The following is a 13,785-nucleotide window of genomic DNA, read 5'->3' on the forward strand; positions in this document are numbered from 1 at the left end:
TTCTACGTTGATATATGTATCGACGTTGACATAACGGACGCAACAATCCAGGTAAAGGCCATATTTCATATTTATCACATTACATTTATGAGCAATTTATTTTATTAATGTCGAAAAAAGTAGAAAATACTATTATTCAAGATGTCAATATTTCACGATATTTTTCAATAAGTATTGATTCAACACCAGATATCACCCACATTGATCAACTATTTTTAGTTATACGATTTGTTAATGAAAGTGGTAATGTATTTGAGCCTTTTTTATGTTTTATGAGTAATGTTGGACTGAAGTCAGAAAACATGTCTGAAGCAGTGATAACAATTTTGAATAAGTATAATTTGAATCTTAACTATTTAAGAGGGCAGCCATATGGCAATGCGAGTAACATGTCGGGTAGTTACTCTGGATTACAAGCTAGAATAAAACTAATGAATCCAATGGCCAAGTGTGTTCCCTGCTCAGCTCATTCATTAAATTTAGTGGAACAAAATGCGGTCAACTGTTGTAATTTGTAATGAAACTGTTTATTTTTTTAACTTTCTTCAGAACTTGTACACATTCTTTTCGGCATCAACTTACCGTTAGCAGATTTTAAATTCTTCAATCAAGAGATTGTCAGATACAAGATGGTCTGCAAAAGATGATGCGTGTTATTCATTAAAGAAAAATTGGTCCTCTATTAAAAATGCTTAAATCCAGATTAGAGAAAATGAAAAAGAAAAACCAGCTATTCGGTGTGAAGCAAATGGTATACTTAAAATACTGAATTCATTAGAAACGTCTTTTTTGTCAATTTTTTAGGGAGACATATTACATAGGTTCAATACAGTTAGCAAAAAACTTCAAAGTGTTAATATTGATTTAAGTGTTATTGTTGAGCTTTATCAATCATTAATTAATCACATTGGTGATATTCGTACAGATAAAGACTATGAAAGTTATAAAAAATAATGCTATTAAAAATGTAGTATTTTAAACTTCAAAAATACTGAAAAAACGACAAAAAAATTAAAAGATTTAGTGATGACAGTTCAACAGAAAATATTGTCACTAATTTTAAAGTAAATACATATTTCGTAATATTGAATCAATTAAAGTCAGAATTGTTGAAAAGAAAAATTGCATATGATGATCTTCTAAAAAATTATTCCTTTTTTTTTAAATTGACCAAAATGACTGCAGTTGAGATATGAACATCTGCTGAGCTTTTAAGAAGTGATAAAATACAGATTTAGGAGTTTCATTTACCAATGAATGTATTCACTTTGGTAGTTATTAAAAAACAATTTCCAACTATCTTCAAAGTATACAAGAGATGCTAGTGTTTATGAGAAAAAATGATTTGTAGGATATATTCCCTTATATGGATATTGCTTTAAGAATGTTATTATGCACTCCAGTGAGTAACTGTTCTATTGAGAGATCATTTTCAGCTCTAAAACGCATAAAATCATACTTAAGGTCCAACATTGGTGAAGAAAGATTATCTGCATTAGCTATTATGAATATCTTCCTGAGACCCAATGTCCATTATAATAGACAATTATTATAACTGTTTAGCGCTCAAGCTTAATTTTATTTTTGTATTTTTATAAACCCGTTGTCCACTACAGTGGACATTTTCTCTTATCTTCACAAAAGCCCGCCAATTGTTTTTTGTTTGTAATATACTTCTGTCGATATAACCTTAAACTAGTGATATTTTGGAAGGGTAAACGTGTGTTTGATTATTTTTATCTGATACTATTTCGTTTATAACACGTATTTTAAAATGTCCATTGAATTTGACGTTGGGTTGATGTTATTTTAAAATAACAATTTATTAATATTATTAAATATTTTTATATTTTAACAATAAATACATTTTAAAATTTTAAAATAATGGCTTGAATCTTTTATAGTTTAACTAAATAAAATTATTTTGAATGAAAGTTTTTAAAACAATTGTTTTTTATGTTAATACAAAAATATAAATTACACTTGATACACCTAAATTTTGGTTTTTGTTTGCAACCTTCTTTGCGACACCTTTGAGAATTATTAAGTTCCATCGTTTCTGGCAAATGTTCGGCTCCTAAAAAATTAAAATACAAATAATTTTTAATTTACTATACCTAGGAGGTAGTGTAATAATAATTTATTTATATATATCAGCATTTCTAATTTTCATTGGTGGCAATGGAACATGTTTACCTGAATTTGACTGATGATCAACATATTGGTCGTCTGAATCTTGACTATCATATTTTTGTGTACTATTTATTAATTCATGGGCTAGCGTAATTTTAAAATCGAGGAGCTGCGGGATTTTCTTTTTTGGAGTATTTTTTCTTTTTAAATCTTGTTTATAAAGTATCCAACTGTTTACTACCGCAAAATAAATAAAATGCATTATTTTTCTTAAAGTCTATTTGTTTGTTCTATACTTCATGCTGTAGAATGCGATCATACGATCACATAAATCTACTCCACCTATATTTTCATTATATTGTTTTACAATAATAGGCCGAGGTACATCGACTTTCACTCTTTTCATTTTATTCCAACGTTTACATACATTAATTGGATTTTTTCCACATTCAGTTGAAATTAAATGTATAGGTTTGTTGTTAAACCATTTAATAAGACATACTTTTTTATCTTCTCTCACATATTGTATCGTTATCTCTCTTGGTTTTTTCATAAATATTTTATCTGATATTAAATTGACCGTTTTTAGTATACAGTGACACCTCCACTAACTGACACTTAATAGCGGACTCCTCCCAATAGCGGATATTTTTTGGGGGACGGGGACATTTTCACTACTTTTCAATAGGAAAACCTCCGAATAGCGGACTCTCCGAATAACGGGCATAATTTTATTAGGGAATTTTTAAAATAATGGTTAATCCTTAATCATTATTTGAAAATAATACGTATGCACTATTGTAATAATGTAAAATTACGATAACAAACTCGTTATGGGATGATACGATTACGATAAATTCGGTTATCGGTGATGCGGTTATGTGTTATAAATTTATTTCAAAAATTATCCTCTCTGAATAACGGACAAAATGTTGGTGGCCAAGAATGTTCGCTATTCAGAGGTTTCACTGTATTATTTTTCATGACAGTGCCAGTACTCAACATTTTCTTTGTTTTCAAAATGTCTAAAAGTTTTTGCGTAGTAAAAAATCGATCAAAATAAAGAAAAATACCAGGAGGTATGGTCTTTGATAAATGCATAACTGCTGATTCACCCACAGTTAGAGAATATATACTTTCTGTAATAAACGATGAACCTTTACTTTGATATACACAAAAATCTAACACCAATCTATGTTTATTAGCTAAAATAATGTTTTTTAATCCCGTTGAATTAGGTTTTCCTCTTACAAATTGCTTCATTTTAGTATTTCCTATAAATTATATTATTTGTTCATCGATACTTAAATATACATCAGTGGCGGTTTTGGGGGGGAGGCAAGGGAGGCACCGCCTCCCTTGAAAATTAAGGGGAAAATGTAGAATTATTCATTTTTAATTGATGAATACATGATTTATCAAACTCGATCTAAATTCATAATTGATAATATTGTTAATCAATTTGATATTAGATATTATCACCTGGGCATGGCAGAAACCTACGGGTGCCCACTAAAAATTCTGTCAAATAGGCGTCCGAACTAGGCCTTCGGGCCTACTCCCGGACATAAGCGCCATATGCTAAAAAAAAAAAAAAAAAAAGATATTATCATTTAATATTTATCAATACCACAGAATAGTTTATATTTAATCTATTCTGTGTCTCGTGTCAATACGGTCCATAGAGTATCATTACTTATTACTCTATGATGCGGTCTTAGATTATTAGATAATAGATTATCAACATGCCACATATCACTAAATATTTTATAATATGTCATTGTCACAAATCATAATAATTTTGATTTGTAGTTACGACTAAGTGACTACTGACTTGTGTAACTTACTAACTTAGTTAAATGCGAATAGAATCGTTTATATTTCAATAACAATTTCACATTCTAATATTCTATATCTGTTATAATGAATCCTTTGTACGATCCAGTTGTCTTGTTACAAGAAACTCCATATAGGCTAGGGTGGTCCTTATTTTTTAAACTTAGTTATATTTAATCCGTACCTGCTGGATATGTTAAGTCACGTTAGAAAATAATTTGGGTAAAATTTGGAAGGTATTACTCAACCCCTTCTGGTGCCGATTTAGGATTGAAAATGGCAAAAGAGGGTAGTTTAATTGTTTTACACATTTATTAAGAAAACTATAGCACTTAGCATAAAAATGTATAGAACCTTAATTATAGAACTTAATAATATCTATAAAAAACAATAAGACAAAATTTTTCGTAAATTCATTATTTTCCAAGGAAAATATTAAAAAACAAAAAAATAATAATAATAATGATAATACTTATAATTTATATGGTTTACACATAGTTTCGCGGTTGTGATTGGGATATTTTCTACGATAATCTTGAACTGTCTGGAAAAAATTTAGAAAATTTAATATTAGCTTAAATAGTTATTGAAAAAATATATTTACTTGTAATAAAAACTGCTTTTGTTCTTCATTTTTGTTAATTTTAGAATTAAATTCTTCCATCAGCTTAACATGGCGTTCAGCAGTATCGTTAACGACTTTTAATGATCCGATTATCTCTTTTCCTTTTTTATACTCTTCATTTTCTTCCCAGCATTTTGGATCCAGTAATAAAAAATTAGTCTGAATATTAAATCTATTTAACAATTGTATTGATTTATATGTAATTAAATCAACTGGTAAGTCTTGGTGTATGAAATTAGGGATGTCTTCAATTTTTAATGAATGCTTTTTTTTTAACTTCTCCTACTTGCTCATACTCATCAAGCTCATTCATTAACATTTTAATTGCCATTTTTTCTTTTTTGTTCAATGGTAACACGATTGTCGAAAATAGAAAATGCCACACATTCATCACTGAGGTACCATAAATGGTTTATAAATTTCTTTAATGCAGTTTCAGCAATTTTTTTGTCGTCGTTTTTTATAGTTGTATAATTTTTTTATAAAAAGTATATCGTTAATAGGAGCCTTTATTGCGTTTGGAGCAGTGAACCACACTTCAGCATAACATTTAATAATGAAACAACTTATTTTTTTAAGTGACATTTCTTCTGTAGATGTTAATTTAAATTGATTTTTAAATAATAAAATTTTTAGTGAATAAATACCCTTGGCCATCCATCGTGCCAAATGATAAGCTCCGGGTTGCCGAAAATTAACATTTCCCTTGAGTTTTCCTCCTAGAAATATTACAATGAGCTGCAAAAACTCTTTATAGTCATCACGAGGGAAACAATCTTGAAGTCTTTTTTCTGCAAAATCTAATACTTCATCGCAAACGTTATTTAATATATCGAAAGTCATAGAATCATCTGTCCACACAGAGTATTCGTTTTTATTAATATTTTTCCAATTATCAATGAATCTCTTAAAAAGTGGTATATCTGGGCCCGATGATGGTGCAAATTTAGCTTCAATAAATACTGCTTGTAATATTATTTCGAAAATATGATGCCGACAAGCTAAAAATAATACGTTTCTTCCTAATTTTTGCTCTAATAGAACGCAAGCACCACTTAATCTACCAGAATTAGAAGCTGTTGTATCAAACACAAATCCTTGTATTTTTTCTAGTAATCCCCAGTTTTCTAATTCATCATATACGGCCGAACATATTGCATTGCCTGTGCCCTTGAAGGTGAAAGTCCCAAAGCTGTTCAGTTTTAAATTACGTTATAACAACGAAGTCTATCACACTTATCTTTTCCAACTAAAGTAGGTAGAATCTTTGAATCCCAATGTAAATGCCATAATTTAAATTTAACCTTCCAGCGGACGCGCTGTTGTAAATAATACAACGGTTTTATATTTATTTGTTTATTCAACTTTTATTATTTTTTTATCTTATCGGCGGTCATGGGTGGTATTCCTCTGTAATGTTATTATCTACGTTTAGATATTTTAAAGTGTTTCCAGTTCACTTTGTGCAGACAATCGACGAAATACTTATGGTGTTGTCACAAGAAATACGCGTCATTCCGTGTACCGCCAAACACAAAACGCGTCGTCATTGTACCTATTATTATTTTGTAATTTTTATTTTGTGTAGTATGAACAAAATATGTAAAGTATTATTTTATATCAATATATAATAACCATTTTAATTTTATAATAATATGTTTTGGCATTATTTGTGCGTTTTGGTACGTACTAATAATCGATATTATTTATACAATGTCTTAGGTCGGGATCACTAGAGCCGTTGAGCAAATTGAGTTTGCAAGACATTTCAACTGAAATAGACTGTGTTGATGACCAAAGTGGTAGTCTAAACATCGAAGATGTGGAGGTAAGTATTACGAAAGCAAATTCTGAACAAGATTTTCAGACAATGGATCAGATCTGAGACTAGTTTGAGGACAGTACATTCTACATAAGAAAATTAAAACTGCTAAATGGCATAAAAAGGTTTTACAACCAAAATTAGGCAACATAATATAATAAACGTGGTTCCCGGTCCAAAGGTGTGCTAGAAATATCGTTAGTTGAGATAGATGCATTTCTAAAAATAATTGATCTTGACATGATTGACGAAATCATGGCGATACTATATGTATGTGTAGGACAACGAGTTCAATCTCTATAGACCCGAGACTGCTTAGATGCTGGGTGAAATACTGGCTTATTTTGGACTTTTATTTTGATTGGTATAAAGAAAGCTCATCATGCTAATGTAAAAATTATGGGTCGGCGGATGTTCTGGTATAGAAATAACTAGAGCCTGCATGAGCTACAAGATTTTGTTTCAGCCATGTCTCAGGTTGACGATCGCGAAACTAGAGCTGAAAGACGGGCGATTGATAAACTGGCTTCTATTCGTTACTACGTTTGACCTTTTCTTGAAAATATCAATCAGAATTATAATTTGAGTGAATATACTACTATTGACGAAATGTTACCCATTTCGTGGTCGGTGTCCAATGGATAGTATATCCCAAGTAAACCGGCTAATGTAATCAAAATGTTGCGATATAACGTTAAAACATTTACACGAGTGAAATGAATTTATGGGCTGGAAGAGTAACCACCTGGTCCGTATGGGTTCTAATTCACCAGATGATATCGTGAAACGTTAGTAACACCATCGAAAACTCTCTAAACGAAATCTACTGTGCTTTAATTATACCAGTATTCCACTTGGATACTTGTACAAAAGGCGATTACTCCTGAACTTTGAAAAACAAGCGAAATACCTACAGAGTTTTACCAGATAAAAATAAAGTAGTTAGTTCAGGCGTGTTCAGTTCAAAAATAAGCGTAGTTTCATACGTACCTCGAAAACAAGGCAGTTATTTGCTTTCAACTATGCACCATGATTCAAGTGATGTGAAACTCGTAAACCAGAAATAATTATAGTTATAATTGTACCAAGGTGGGTGAAATTACAGTAGATAAAATATTATTTTGGCATATTCGGTCTCTAGAATTACAAAGAACAGCCACTTGTAATTTTATTCTTTGATGAATACAGCAGATAAATGCTCAGGTACTGTTTCATACTCTAAACATAATGCTCCTAAAATGAAGATTATTTTTGAAAACATTGGCATTGATCTAATGAAGGAACATTTTGCTTCTCGAGCTCAAATCACAAGTTACCATCGGACATATCATCTTTTTGAAAATAAAATATGCTGTTCCAGTACATCAGATGCATCTACAACCCCCCCCTTCAAAACGAGGAACATGTTTGAATGTGGGAGAAAAATGCGGCTACATCTATGAAATGCACCAAGTGTATGCGATTTGTATGTAAGCTACATTCAAACAAATTATTATTTGTGAAAAGTGTTCTATAACAATGGCCAATGACAGTTTGAATAATTTCTTACTGTAAACAAATATAAAATATTTTAATTTTTATGTAATAATAATAAGATAATGTTAATTTTATGTATAATAATAATAAGATAATTTTAATTTTTATGTAATAATAATAAGACGTATTGATTTTTTAATAAAAACATAATTATAATAATAATTAAATAAAACAACTGTGAACCTACCTATTGTTTATTTTTTATTAGATATATTAATATGTACGACTATCAACATATTAGAACTGTTGTAAAATTTACAACACGCGACTACTCTTGTTTCAAACAATGGCGCGCCTACTGGAAGGTTAAATCAATAAACTTAGATTTTATGTTACTTGTATTATTTTTCGAAATATTTGTCGAGCATTTCTTATAAGTTCGATTTACTGCAAAATCATTTGTATCTAATGCTACTGCTTCAATGCATGCTGTTATTAAATGAACATCTCTATCGCTAATTTTACATTTGTCAAGACATGCGCACTGAAGGCGAGGGTCAAAATTTCTCTTCTTGCTCGTTTTCTAACAGAAGTACTTGAAGATGGAATATTTAATTCAATTTCAGGTTCAATATTGTTTCTTCAAACTCTGATGTGTCAGAATCAAATTCATTCAAATATTTACTAAAATAAAAATAGTTTATATTTATAAATAATATATATTCTAAAATGTAATAACCCAATAACGATTTTATACAAATATTGATTACCAGTTTTAAATATCAGAATTTTGTTGTATATTTTTCTTTTATATTCTGCGTCTTCCATTATTTACGTTGTTCCTTTCAATGAAATTTATATCTCTACCAAGCATATCCTACACGTCCTTTTGTCGTTGTAATAATAAAATTCTTTATCTTCGTCAATTTAATTGTGTTCATTGCATTTGAATGTGCGATGTCAAATAAATCATCAATGTTTCTTCAAATTGTTTTCTCTCAGTCGATATAAATTCAATTTTAGTTTTATTTTTCTAAACTTCGTAAGTCGCTAACAACTTTTCAACTTTTCAACTTTTGCACAATTATCACGATCTTGATTTGGAATCCGAGCCTTCTTCAGTATATTAAACGTTCTTCGATAGTTAGCAAGGCACTCGGTTTAAATTTAAATGTACATTTCGCATATTATAGTATAAACACTTAATGATTTCGTTTTGAAGGCAATTTACTACCTGTAATTTGGTTATTCATGGGTACCAACCAGAAAATTTTATTTCGTGACATTTAAACGTAACATATGCTCGTGACTTGTGAGACAACAATCGAACCGTAATGGCGTAATGATTAAATACGTAACGCATGCAACGTGTGTGAACGTCGTCTACAGATAATAAGTATACTATTATCTGAAAATAAATTCATATTTGCACGATAATAATTGTATATAAATAATATAAACAGTTCCTTGATTGACATTTCTTGATGAAATACCGGCCAGTGATAGCAATCTATTTAATCAATGATAATAAATGTCTGTATGACGGCTGAAAAGTTTGAAGTGAGCTCTTGAACTTATTATTACATACATCGATTTTTGTTTTATGTTTCCTTGAAAATAATGAATTACGAAAATGTTGTCTTGTATTGTTTTACAGAAATTACAAGTTCTATAAATAAGGTTCTATACATTTTATGCTAAGTGCAATACTTTCTTAATAAATGTGTAAACAATTAAACTACCCTTGTTGACGCCACAACCATCGTTTGCACCTGCACCGTGTCACCACCAAATGCCCGATAAGCTTATCTGTCGGGCCGACCGGTCACGGCGGCGGTGACTCCGCGTACGCTTACCAGTACCGAAGACGTAGCCGTGACCTGTACTTGTCGTCCGTTGCCGTTTTGCCATATATTATATGACGTGCAAACTTCTCCATAAGTACGTCGATAATCATCGCCCGCCCTTCGTCGCAGTGCGAAAGTTATAATATCTAACCGTCGCCCGTCCTCGTCGCAGTGCGAAAATATTATTATAGTGCGTGAACTGTTGGCCATTATTATTATCATCGGCTACGCGATAACAATACAACGTCGGTACGTAGCATTGCGTAATCCAGCTGTTCCGCCACGACATACACGGTACTACATAGTACATGCTATCAGGTCGTACTATCATATTATTTTATTGATTGTATTCGTTTTCGTCTGTGGATGATATTATTATTTAAATTATCATTGTAAACGATCGCATGTGATCTGTGATCTATTTTATTATACTATATTTAGTGGTCGTTTGTGATCATATTATACTAACACATAGGTTAGGTCTCATCTGTATTGTTCAATTATTTTCAATATTATTCAATTGTTGTCATATTATTATTATTCTCTTGTTATTATCATCCATATTCTACTCCTTGTTGGTAATCTCCTAGCAATAATATGTTGGGCGTACCAGCCGAAACAACCCTCTTTTGCCATTTTTCAACCCTAAATCGGCACCAGAAGGAGTTGAGTAACACCTTCCAAATTTTACCCAAATTACTTTCTCATGTGACTTAACAAATCCAGTATGTACGGAATAAATTATATTTAATAAAATATATCACCTATATATATAAGGACCACCCTAATATATTTCTAATTTACTAAATTATAAAAAAAATGTAATTTAATTTTTATCATAATGCACATTCTACAGTGTAAATATCCTTTTACGTTACATGATATATTATTCATTAATTTAAACTATACTCATCTCAAATTAATAATTTGACCTATACTATTTTTTTATATACGTAATATAGGAATTGAAAGTCATAAAATATTAAAATAATACAATTTATAATTCAAAATTTTACTAAAAAAATGTCTAATATCAACTGCAAAAAGCTTAGTTATTTCAACTGTCAATTAAACTCCCGAAGTGCACAAATCGATTAGAAAATAAAATAACTAATTAAGTTAAAAAGTAAAAAAAAAATTATCTTTTTATCTAGTTATTGCCCACCTTTGTTTTTTTTCTTATTATATAAATTTAATATTATTAAACACGAGACTTGTGTTTTCAGGTTTGGATTTTTTCGAATCAATAAAATATAAATTGTTTACTGATCAAAATAAAAAAAAACATGCAAAAATCTGGTATATATTATTACAAACATTGAAAATAGATATGATGAATCTAATGGCAAAATTTACTGAACAAGAAAAATCGCTAACAAAACTTAAATTATTAGAAGAAGAACAACAATTTAATGATCCACAATACGAATCGTTTCCCAGCTCAGCAGTATTATTGTTTCGAAGATATTTTTTAGACAGAGTCAGTATATTCAATTTATATAATATCAATTAAATATTATTAAATGACACTAATTATGATACTTCTTCTCTTTTTTAAATATCTGAATAATATGATTATATACTTAGTTGGTATTATTTCAATAACCAATAACTAATGGTTTAAAAGAAAAGAAGAAAGAAAACTAAGTTTATTGGTAAATTATACAGCAAAAAATCACACTTTTTTTAAATCTACTAACTGGAATTTGAGAATGTCAAAAACTTTTACCAAGTTTACCAAAAAATTTATTAGAAGCATTCAATTGTATTTAACATTGTAATACACTTATTAGTTATTTCCCTACTACTTTAACGATGAAAATAATAAATATTTATATAAATGATATTTTTAAAGAAACGTTTAAATTGAATTCTTATATAATTTTTATGATGAACAATTAGCTGACTGTAATTTATTTTTATATTTTATTGGACTTTATGGTAACGGTGTCGTATGCTATCTACAAATATTTATCTACACTTTACAAAGTACAAAGTTAGATCCCTAGGGTTTTTAACGATTAGTTGTGTCTGAGAATTGTTCGCGTGTGTTTGTAATTTGCATTGCGTTCAAAATGACTTCAATTGGTGGTTAATATAGACATATTATTTATACTGATGATACTTATGTGAATTTTTTAAAACAAAAAGGTGTCTTACCTAAACAAGAATTTTGTGAAAAAATCAATAATGTTAGTAATGAAGTGTGTGGTGGCGTTCTCAAGGAATATGTTATAAAAATAGCTGCAAACGAGATTTCGATGGGCAATTTGTGAAAACAAAATACTTACGTTGCCAAACACGTGGTTGTCAAACCTATCAGTCCATTCGTAAAAAAAAATCCGTTTTTTACCTATGTCGATATTAATGGAAAATGTAATAGCGGATTAAGTTTATGCTAGATAGTAGAGCTCGTATGGTATTGGACACATGGTATGCAAGTAATTCAAACTATGAAATAGACAGGCAGAAGTCAACACACCGTGTCGGATTGGTACAATCTTTGCCGTGATATTTGTGTTGAAAAATTTGAAAAACGTACGAAAATGGGTAGTGTAGAATTCGTAGTGCAGATAGACGAATCTTTATTTCAAGGCAAGCGAAAGTATAACCGTGGTCATCTACGTCTAGGAGATCGTTAACTTAGAGAAGAAATTGTAGAATTATGATCTAGCAGTTCTGATACTGATACTTCAATAACTAATTGAAATTACGGTATATGCGTATAGGGACCGTGGGTGTTTGGAATGTGTTGTAGACGTGATAATAATATAGTAGAACGTCGATTGTTTATCGTTCTAAAAAGAGACCGCGCCACTTTGCTTTCAATTATTAAAAGAGAAATTGAGCCAGGGACAACCATTTTTTTCAGATGAATGAAAAGCTTACAGCTGTTTAAACGATCATGGCTATATCCACAATACCGTAAAACATAAAAATAATTTTATTGATCCACAAACAGAAGCTGAAACTCAAACTATGGAATGTTATTGGCGACATATAAAGGTGAAATATGGTATAAAATCGCATGGTGTCACTAATTTGCTGGAAAGGCAGCTTAAAGAAGAATGGTTGCGCTCCATAAACACAACAAATACATTCGAAACATTTTTTATTGATATGAAAAATACTTTTCAACTTTAATTAAGAACATTCATTGATAATCTCCATTTATTTATTTATGCTCTGGTTTAAAACGAAGTAAGATTTTATATATAATTTTTTTTTTTTTATTATTAATAAAATAAGACATTCCTAGCCGTTGCAGGCTATCTATATCTATGAATAAAAGACATTTTTGTTTGTAGCTATTTTAAGAGGATAATTATAAATATACTAATTATTACGATATGAATACAGCGGTATATTAACAGATACTTGAGATACAATATAAATGCAAACTATTATAATATGTACAATTAGACTGGAGGTTGATTTTGAGTAATGAGGTCATGAGGGCGGCCACGTTTTAGACGTCGTTGGAGTGGTGGATGAATATGGAGATTGTAGTGAAGTGAGCCTGTAGAGTTGAGTAATGAAGTATGGAATTTTTTTGATAGTGTGCGTATAAGGTCTTCGATTTTAACAATTTGGAGGTCTTTGTGAATGTTTTCATTCCGAATGAACCACGGAGCATTTGTAATAATTTTTAGCACTTTGTTTTGAAATATTTGAATTTTTTTTAGGTGTGTAGCCGAACAATTCTCCCATACTGGACAAGCATAAGTTATTAATGGTAGTAGAAGTTGCTTGTATATTAGGATTGAAAATTTTTTTTGAATGACTGATTTTTTATTTATTATTGGAAATAGCATCGATAGACGTTGATATGCTAGTTTTAGTTTTGTTGATAAGTGAGGCCCCCAGGTCAGCCTCTTATCAAGAGTGACTCCGAGATATTTTACAGTTGGTTCCCAAGGTATAGGCACGTTGTCGAATTTTAATGGAGGTGGTGCGGAGTAGCAACGAAGGCTGAAGATGATTGCTGTACTTTTTGATGCGTTTATTTGAATCTTCCAGTTTTTACACCAATCTAATAATGCATT

The 13,785-nt window shown here is 30.2% G+C and overlaps 2 pseudogenes; both read left to right on the plus strand.

Moving 5' to 3' along the window:
• The first annotated feature begins 5,989 nt into the window (after nucleotides 1–5,989).
• LOC112594837 lies at nucleotides 5,990–7,089 on the plus strand (annotated as a pseudogene).
• Nucleotides 7,090–11,072: 3,983 nt separating this feature from the next.
• On the plus strand, nucleotides 11,073–12,883 carry LOC112594838 (annotated as a pseudogene).
• The last annotated feature ends 902 nt before the right edge of the window (nucleotides 12,884–13,785 follow it).

Source organism: Melanaphis sacchari, unplaced genomic scaffold (assembly GCF_002803265.2).
Source record: "Melanaphis sacchari strain LSU unplaced genomic scaffold, SCAv2.0 Contig240_pilon_pilon, whole genome shotgun sequence".
Lineage (NCBI taxonomy): Eukaryota > Metazoa > Arthropoda > Insecta > Hemiptera > Aphididae > Melanaphis > Melanaphis sacchari.